We start from the raw sequence: 10,154 nt of genomic DNA on the forward strand, positions 1-10,154 counted from the left end.
TCGTATTTAGGTAAATGAAATTTGTAATATGGGATCACCCTAGCGTTGATTGCAAGCTTAACTTCTGGATCCTGAATTCGGGTCAAAGTCTCTATTTTCTACAAATATAATGTGTATCATTATGAACAAGAAATGTCCGTTTTTGTCACTATATTTAGTGTATTACTGCTCATCCGCCCAAAGGCACATTTCAAAAGACCTAGTGTCGTAAGAAAGTACATGTGCCAAAGTACAGTATGATACCTTTCAAATGTACTTCTACCAATCATCAGCTCCAGGAGAACACCATACGAGGAAAGAAATACAAGCACAGATGAAATTTACCCGAAGAAAATTGACGCCTGAAAAAGGGAGGGCCCTGGGTTAGGGCTTACTAGATTACACCTGTCACGCTATAGAACCACTAACATTACTAACAATCTTCTGGAGGAGTCGCCGATATGAGTTGCCAGTGCCGACTTTTTAAACTTATAACAATCAAACAAGTCTTTCTGTATGAAATGGAGTCTTCGTTGCGACCACGTTCTAATATTGACTATAAATTGAAATAAAGAACGAAACGTAAATATTTACATGTACTGTTTATATTTTATCTTAAGTTTTTATTTAATAAAATCAAGGTCCGCATTGGTCAAATTAAAGGGGAGAATTATGCCCGGAGGATTTTGATGCACAAGAATGTTTTTGTAATGTAAATACAATATCTGCATTAAAAAAAGCATTGATGTTTAATTCAATAACAGAAACTTACACCGCGTAACTATTAGTGTTCATGAAAAAAGAGGGTTTTCATGTAGGCACTACGTATTTCAGATATGCTTCAAAGCGCGCAATCTGAAAATATAATTAAAAGATTATTTTCTGAAAAAAAAAGACTTATTTGAGCCCTCCAAAAAATTCACGCACCTGCCTTGATGCCTAACAAACACATTTAGGGCAATATGTAGTAAACGCACGTATACTATTTTTAGCTCACCTGTCACGTAGTGACAGTGTGGGGTTTTGTGATCACCCTTCCTAGCGACCCACATTTTGTATGTGATCTTTATCAAAGTTGCACACAACTTGTATGGGTATAATATATCGGTTCCTTTTGAAAAAATGGCCAAATCCCATCATGGGTTCCAGAGTTATATCCCCTTCAAGTTTCATAGAGATATTGTCATAATTATGGCCTCTGGAAAGTTAACAAGCTTTTCCTTACATTTTATCTGGTTACCTAGTTTTTGACTCCATCTGATCCAGATTTAAACGTCACCTACAGATAATCAAGATTAATATTCTGACAAAGTTTAGTTACGATATGGCCTCTAGAGTGTTAACTAGCTTTTCCTTAGATTTGACCTGGTGACCAAATTTTTAACCCATCTGACCCAGATTTGAACTCGACCTTAATATCATGAAAATTAACATTCTGAAAAAAGTTTCATTAATATATGGTCCCAAATGTGGCCTATAGAGTGTTAACAAGCTTTTCCTTTAATTTGACCTGGTGACCTAGTTTTTGAACCCAGAAGACCCAAATTCGAACTCGTGCAAGATTTTGTTTAGGGTAATATTCTGACCAAGTGTCATTAAGATTGGGCCAAATTGTGATCTCTAGACTGTTAACAACCTTTTCCATTGATTTGACGTGGTGACCTAGTTTTTGAGCCCAGATAACCCAATATCGAATTCATCCAAGATTCTATTGAGGGTAACATTCTGACCAAGTTTCATTCAGGTTGGACCAAAAGAGTGCATATGACCTCTGCAGTTAACAGTCAAATTGTTGACGACGGACATAGGGTGGTCACAAAAGTTCAACTTGCTCAGGTGACCTAATAAACCCTTATTATTCCTCTAATGACACTTCTTTTTGTAAAATGGGGACTTATTTCATTCTCAGATTTTTGTTCAGTAAAATTAGAAAAGTTTCATGTTAAATTTCGTGTGTCTATTGCAAATATAAAGACACAACTAAAATAGAGCTGTTTACTGTGCGACGCTGTCAAGAAAGCGATCCACAAAGGGTTAGTGGATTAAATCTGGCGCCGTTTCAATACAAATCACCCCATTTACTGTTCATATTTTCAAAGCTTATTAATTCAATAGGTTGAAACTCTAGAAAATATAGTCTTATGTGCGACACATCGTCTCATGATGGTCTCATGATGGTGAACATTTGTGCCAAGTTATTTCAGAATCCCTTAATGCATAAAGAAGTTATGGCATTGACACGAAAACACACCCTGTTTCACCGTTAAGTGTCACTTTTAAAAGAAAAGGAAATGAATAAGACGGACATTAACTACATATTGCCGATATTTGTGTGTAAACGTTTAGAGAGGTAGGTGTAATAGTATTGAAGTAATTGCACGACCATTTATGAGGACACACATACAAACAGACCGAACAGACAGACCGCATGGTGACTCCTATATACCACCCTCCTTCAAACTTTGTTTGCGGGTTATTTATGAAGAAATACTACAGGAGCTTAGGAAACGTCAATATACAGTGGCGCCCGCGTGTTGGTTCCCCGTGCACACGATTAAACCCTTGCGTGGCACCATTCATAAACGTTTCACGTTACACGCTTAGTTAATCGTGCAACCAATCAAATTAGTTTTAAACCGTGTAAGCGTGCGAAAGCGGGAGACGAGTTTTTTTTGCATTATACGCATGCGCAGCGTGTAGATTGGAGATGGTAAAGCGCACGCGCAGCTTGCGTCGTCTGCATGATGCCTGTGTATGATCACAAGTTGATGTTTTTAACTTTTGTTGCTTCCATTTCAAAGTTTAAATGGAATCAAAACATATTTACTAATTGGTCTTCCTTAATTACAGATTAAAACTTTGTCTTTAAGAACAAATATAAAAGTTGTTTTTTTATGTCATATCGTTTCGTTCTAAACAAGTGTTAAAATACATTTTTAATTCCATTTCAGTGAACTTCTCTATTATTTTAAACACAGACTGAACATACAAGCGCACAACAAAAATGAAATCAAAAGAAACATACTGTATATGAACAGATAATAAAAAGTAGTACAAGATGAAATTATCCATATATTTCCAAATGCCCCGGTGATGATCTTATACATTTTTAATGGATTTTGCTGCGTTTTTAATCCGCTGTTACAAGGATGAGTGTATACCTAGTTATCAAAATTATTCTTGTATGAAATATTTTAAATAACTTTAGAGGCTGAATAATTATAAACATTTAAATTACGCTGAGACTAAACTCTGTCACAGAATACAGGCTAGATTATTCACATTAAGGGAAAAAATACAGTTTTTATACGGGAGCTAGATACGTTTTTCTTCCTAGTATGTAATATAAAATCTCGTCCGTCTAAAAATCAATCAAATAAGAACGGGAGAAATGCGTAACTTTATATAGTATGTAATTTATTATTCAACTATAATATTCAACGAAAATCAGAAAATTTATCATAAGGAATGTCTCTAAAAAATATCGTAATAAAACGAAGAAACATAAGTTCTTTTCGCAAAATTGTACATACACTATCATAGTTACTAAAACTTATACACATTTAAACATGCGCAAAATGCTACTCCCGCTAAACAATTAATGGAAACCGGATGACACAATATCCCATCCTGCCAGTCAGAGGATCAAAGTGCAATACCGCCTTTGGCGGAACGTTACGTGTTGTTTGTGATCTACCTAATCAGAATGAGAGTCTCACAACTAGTACATTTTAGTCTCGAATAGCTTCGGGCAATATCTCTATATTGCAAATATTGGGGTAAATAGAAGAACAGCTGTTTAAAACTATCTTCATGCAGTTAAAACCGAACCCTTCTAATAGAATAAACGCACTAAGTCTATGTATCAATTAAAAAAAAAAAAGAAAAAAAAAACACTCTATTTTGTAATTAAACACCATATAGTGTTCATGCGGGTGCACTTTGTCATATATTTGGGGAAAGGAATTCTAAATTATGTGAAAGAATGGAAAATTTTGCGATAAGTTATGTCAAAACGGACCAAATATATTTTGACTATGTGTTCGTATTATGGGGACCCTTTTCATTCTCGTGTAGGGATAAATTTTTATAAAATATCACCTTATTTAAGTCGTCGGTCCACAGTTTATGCTATTAACTGGTCTAAAGTACAACGGTATATTTTCCTGTACTGAACTCGTAACTTGAAGGAAATTTATTTCTGACCTGATGCAATTAGAAACTTGATGGATCGCTTGCCGGTAAAAAAGTGGGAAAATATTGCCCAAGGTCCGAAAGTCATTCATTAAACTTTAACAAAAATGTGTTTTAGTGTGTTTAACATAATTATCAAGTTTTACTATCAAATCGGAAATTACGTTCAAACATTAGAAAAACGCGGGGGGGGGGGGGGTGTGATTTTCTCGTCAGACGAAAAGCTTTACTGGCTAATAAAAATATAAACGTATTAGTAAGACTATTACATACCTGACTTATATATTTCCTAAAATTTTCAAACAGTTGTAGACCTATTTCTGCAATACAGATTAATGTATATTTCATTGATACAAAAAAAATGGGAGGGGAACCGTAATAATTCGGCCACAGCAAATTTTACCATTTGCTTTTCCATCTAAATTGCTATTCATGATGTAAAATGTGGCGATTCTAGCTTAAATACAATCAGTATTATAAACACCCAGACTGACAGCCGGACGGGCAACACAAAAACAATATTCTTCCGCTTTTGGCAAAAAGGAAACAGTTTCAGATATGACCTAAATTGAGTAAAGATTCTCGTGCAATTTACTTGTCTCATCACGATTTCAACTTACCATTTTCGAAAATGACGCATTGGACCGGGAAGAATTAAGTACAAAATGGAGATAATTTTAAATGCATTCAACGTAGAAACTGTTCTTGTGTACTGCTCTGCATCTCATGTAAGTTAAACTGTCCGAGATGTTCTTAGTACTTTTGGACAAGAAAATATTAGCTACATAAATGGAAATATAATCCGAGTACTCTTCAACACAGACATCAGGTTCTTGTAAGATGCACTTCGTCTCAACGATATCTATGTGCATCTTTAGTTTCAATGAAATGTCGGCTGTACATTACGAACTTTTTGCAACATCGATAAATTTGCCTATATGCTATATTTTATTCTGTATTCTTAAATTAATGCGTAATTTTGATACATTTTTTAATTATTCGTTTACAAATTGCGTTATCTATTATTCCTTTTAGTCCAAAGATTGCACACATTTAGCATAATATAATTTAATTGTAACATATGTTTTAAAACTACCCTTTGATATTTACTGTGTATTACAATACATTCTCGCATACCAGAGGTATATCGTGGTTTCCCGGATGAACGTCTCGGGATTTTGACGGACCTCTGATGGATGAGAATTTTTACAATATTGCCTAGGGGTAAACAATATCCGGTCAGTGTTGTTTCAAATCGGGTCATAAAATACGTTACCCCAATTACTATTAGGTATTTGTATGGTTTTTGCGTTGATATGTATATATTTCACTTTCTTCTGTCGTTTCTATAGTCTTTTCCCTTTCCATCGGGAGTTATTTTTATGATTTTTCAGCGACGCCGTCTAAATTCGTTTTCGTTACATATGCCACGTGACTTCAGTTTGCAAATCAAACTGCTTGATAACGCATTATAGATAATTTATCAAAATGGAAGATTTATGCAACATTCCGCCTGATTGGACGAGAGTGTCAATTTCTTTCACTCTGTTGATTGTGCTACGCTGAGATAACTTTGGCTCAGTATATTTAGCAAGAATATTGATATATCTCAAAATCATAAGTAAGTTTAATAAATATGATAAAAACCTGTTCAAATACCAACATATATCAAATTAAAGAGAGCTGAATACGGTCTGCGTATCACATGAATAAAGGTGTGATAAAAGTCTTTTATGTAGAGAAGTGCTTTTTAAAAGATTTTCCTTGTTACAGTTGTCGTCTGTATATGAAAAGGTTTCTTGCTTTTGTGACTTATTCAGATTGCATATTAAAATGAGTACTTGTTTGCTTTGATATATTTGTTATAAATTAATTAACTGATTTATTATATATGAATATTTTTCTTTTGTATGGTATGCAAATATTGAACTCGGTTGAAATCTGTTTCATTATATATATGCTATATAATAACTGAATCTCATTACACTGAAATGAAGATACGCTGCATACAGTTTATCTATGTGACATGACTACGGTCAAACTTTGCTTATGAAACAGAAATATTGAAATAATTACAATTGTATGTTTTGCTTGACCTTCACTTTTTTATAGGTGTGACGTCATTGTCCAAAGATTCATGAATAGCGAATATGCATTTGTTAAAGCGGGATCACTTGGCCTATTTTAGAAATAAATAAAAATAAAAAAATAAAAAACTTTAATTGATTTTTTTCTCATGTATTCTAATCAAACTTGATTTGTAGCATCTTTATTAGGCCCGCAGCCAACTTTGTTCAGCTGTGATATTTGACCCCTTTTAGAGCTAAAACTAGAAATGCGGTGGATCTTTGTCATAATTGGTCTGGAGCATCATTATAAGGTCCTCTTCCAAATTCATTTATATAGGAACTTGGGCCCTATTAGGGACCACTATAGCTAAAAGTAGATATGCCTTTCTTCGCGTTAATGGATTTTTATCAAACTCGATGTGTAACAAAATCGTAAGGTATTCTGCTATTTGTTACAAATGGGGATAGGGACCAATTTAGCTAAAAATATAAACACGTTTAATGACCTCTTCTCATGAACCGCTTCATGAATCTTTATCAAACTACTGCTGTAATTATTCGTCTAAGGATAAACGAAACAAAATTGCAACCCTACGAAACCTTTGCGGAAAATTAAAAGAAAACCATTTAAATTGTTAAAGTGCGGTGTTTAGTTTGCAATTTGAAAAATGTTAGATGAAAGATGAATGTTAGATGAAAAATTCATAAACTTCTTTCCTTATAACAATTCGCCGACCATCATTTTTAAAGATATTTCTTGTTACCCTTATCTTATTAATCGTATGACAGTAGGAAATTTAGAATTCACAGCAATATATTATACTTGTCCATCTATGAATTTAGATTATACCATAAATCGTTAACAGAATTGTTCCGTAAATATTTACTAAGTAAAGATCCTGGCCCAAATTTCATGAAAAAAGCTTAAGTAATTACTATTCTAAAATTGAGCTATTGTTATTTAATGTTGATTTTTTTTCAGTGTATTTATAGTTAAGCTATACTATGGTAGTCGTATTTGTCAGCAGTACTTATCCAAGTCACGCAAATATGATATTTCTATTTAAGCACGATATTAGAAAATTAATCCTTACCATGCTAAATTTCTATTTTGAACGTGTCTATCTTTCAATTTGGACAGTACCATAAATTATGAAATGAGGTGCATACCAAAAAGTTACTGGCTGAATGGCAAACAGTGCAGATCATGATCAGTCTGCACGGATCTACACTGTTCGTAAATTTATGTGTTAGATTTTTTTAAAGAAAGTTACGCTTTTAAAATTCTTTAGATGGCCTATTAATATTCTTGAATATTTATTTTATTTACAGACTGTTTCTTGTGTGTAAACATTTCTCTTTTTTTTGTACATAGAAATATGTTTAACATGATGTTTCATGTATTGAAAAGAACGTAAATTTATGTGTTTGATGTATAAAATGTAACGATTTCTAAATATTTTAGATAACATATTGATTTTCGTATTCTTAAATATCACATTTATTTGACAACTGATAAAGTATAATATAAATTTTCGACACTTTAATATTATTAAAACTCCATTCAAGTTTCGCAAACCGCCCACCAGAAAATGCATCAGAAAATGATCAAAGCTGTTAATTATCGACCCCCTTCCCCGTGTTACTACAACAACAACAATTAATACGGAAATCGACGAATGCATCTGGTAGCGCTGATATTGGATTATTGATGTCGTGATAGATAGAGCTGTCCCGCTTTATTGGTTTAGAGATGTTTCTAAAAGTTGGAAATTCATCAGTAGCAAAATGTGAGTAAAGGTCGAACGGACAGACAAAGCGATATAAATATCTAAAATCTCAACATGAAACATCAACTTTATTGATACTATAAAATATTATTTATATCGAAAGAAAATACAGTAAGAAGCAAAATAAAACAGGAACAGCTACCTTTACATGTTTTAAACACGTCATGTGATAAAAACCAATGTATCATCTATCCTAAAAACACAAAATATTTTAAAGTAATTATCTTTTAAAACAAAAATATCATTTTCGTAATAAGCAACCTCTACTTGGTGCGTTTTCCAATTACAAAAATAAACCAGAGGGCCTTGATGGCCCTGTATCGCTCACCGGAGTACCACTGCTCAAAATGATATGATCAAGTTTTGACATAGAGGGTACTAGGCTCAAATGCTGCATTTTTTTACTAACATGATATTCCTTACATACTTATATATTCGTTTACAAATAATAAAGGGAGGTAATTTGTCATAAATTCAGTCAAAAGTTAGCTATCCTGATTGTTCGAGTCCATCTGATGGCACAAATGACATTTCAAATCAGTGTCTTCATTGGTTACTGAGATACAACCATTTTAATTTGAAACAAAGGGAGGTTTTTGTTTGTTTGTTTTGGGTTTAACGCCGTTTTTCAACAGTATTTCAGTCATGTAACGGCGGGCAGTTAACCTAACCAGTATTCCTGGATTCTGTACCAGTACAAACCTGTTCTCCGCAAGTAACTGCCAACTTCCCCGCATGAATCAGAGGTGGAGGACTAATGATTTCAGACACAATGTCGTTTATCAAATAGTCACGGAGAACATACGCCCCGCCCGAGGATCGAACTCGCGACCCCGAGATCCGTAGACCAACGCTCTTACCTACTGAGCTAAGCGGGCGGGCTACAAAGGGAGGTAATTTGACATAAAATCAGTCCACACTATCTACCCTGGTTGCCTCAGTCAAACTAAAAACAATAATGACATTCCAAATGAGTTCTATCAACATCCATTTTTATTAAAATCAGGGGAGGTAATGATGCATTGGTATATGCATGTAGAAGATACAGAGTACAAGCATATACAACAATATATTAGTAAAGTATTTATATTGATAAATGTTCTATCAAAAGTTACCTAATACGACTATTTCTTACCATGAAAGACATAAATAACGTTTCAAACAAATCTCATTTGAAGATGCTAAGGTGTCCTCATTTAGATAAAAAATAAAGGGAGGTAATTTGTCATAAATTCAGCCAATATGTATCTTCAGTGATTGTCCAAGTCTATCTGTTGACATAAATGCAATTTCAAATCAGTATCTTCGTTGGTTACGGAGATATATCCATTTTATTTTCAAATAAAGGGAGGTAATTTGAAATCAGTCCATAGTTACCTACACTGATTGTCTCAATCTAACTAATGACAATAATGATTTTATTTTTTATTTTGTTGGGTTTAACGTCGCGCCGACACAATTTTAGGTCATATGGCGACTTTCCAGCTTTTAATGGTGGAGGAAGACCCCAGGTGCCCCTACGTGCACTATTTCATCAGGAGCGGGCACCTGGGTAGAACCACCGACTTTCCATAAGCCAGTAAGACAATAATGAAATTTCAAATAAGTCCTGTAAGTACTTACTGATATAAATCCATTTTGATGACAATCAGGGGAGGTAATCAGATATAAAATAACTCATGGAATCCAAGATTTATTGTTGTTGAAGATATTTTGGAAGTTCGTATCAAGTCAAACCATAAAAGAAATCTCTATATGGTTGCAAAGGCCAACATAGCCAGTTTTGGACCTTTGAGGGGCCATAACTCTATAGAATCCATGATGGAATCTGCCCAGTTCAAGAATGGAACCAAGATCTTGTGGTGATACAAGTTGTGCGCAAGTTTAGTTAGAGTCAAATCATAAATGAAGCTGCTATTGTGCAGACAAGGTCAAAATAGCTTATTTTTGGCCCTATCAGGGGCCATTAATCTAGTACCCATGATGGAACCTGGCCAGTTCAAGAAAGGAGACAAGATCTTGTTGTGATACAAGTTGTGCACATGTTTAGTTAAAGCCAAATCATAAATGAAGCTGCTATAATGCAGACAGGTCAAAATAGCTAATTTTGGCCCTTTCAAGG

The sequence above is a fragment of the Mercenaria mercenaria genome, chromosome 3 (assembly GCF_021730395.1).
Source record: "Mercenaria mercenaria strain notata chromosome 3, MADL_Memer_1, whole genome shotgun sequence".
Classification (NCBI taxonomy): Eukaryota; Metazoa; Mollusca; class Bivalvia; order Venerida; family Veneridae; genus Mercenaria; species Mercenaria mercenaria.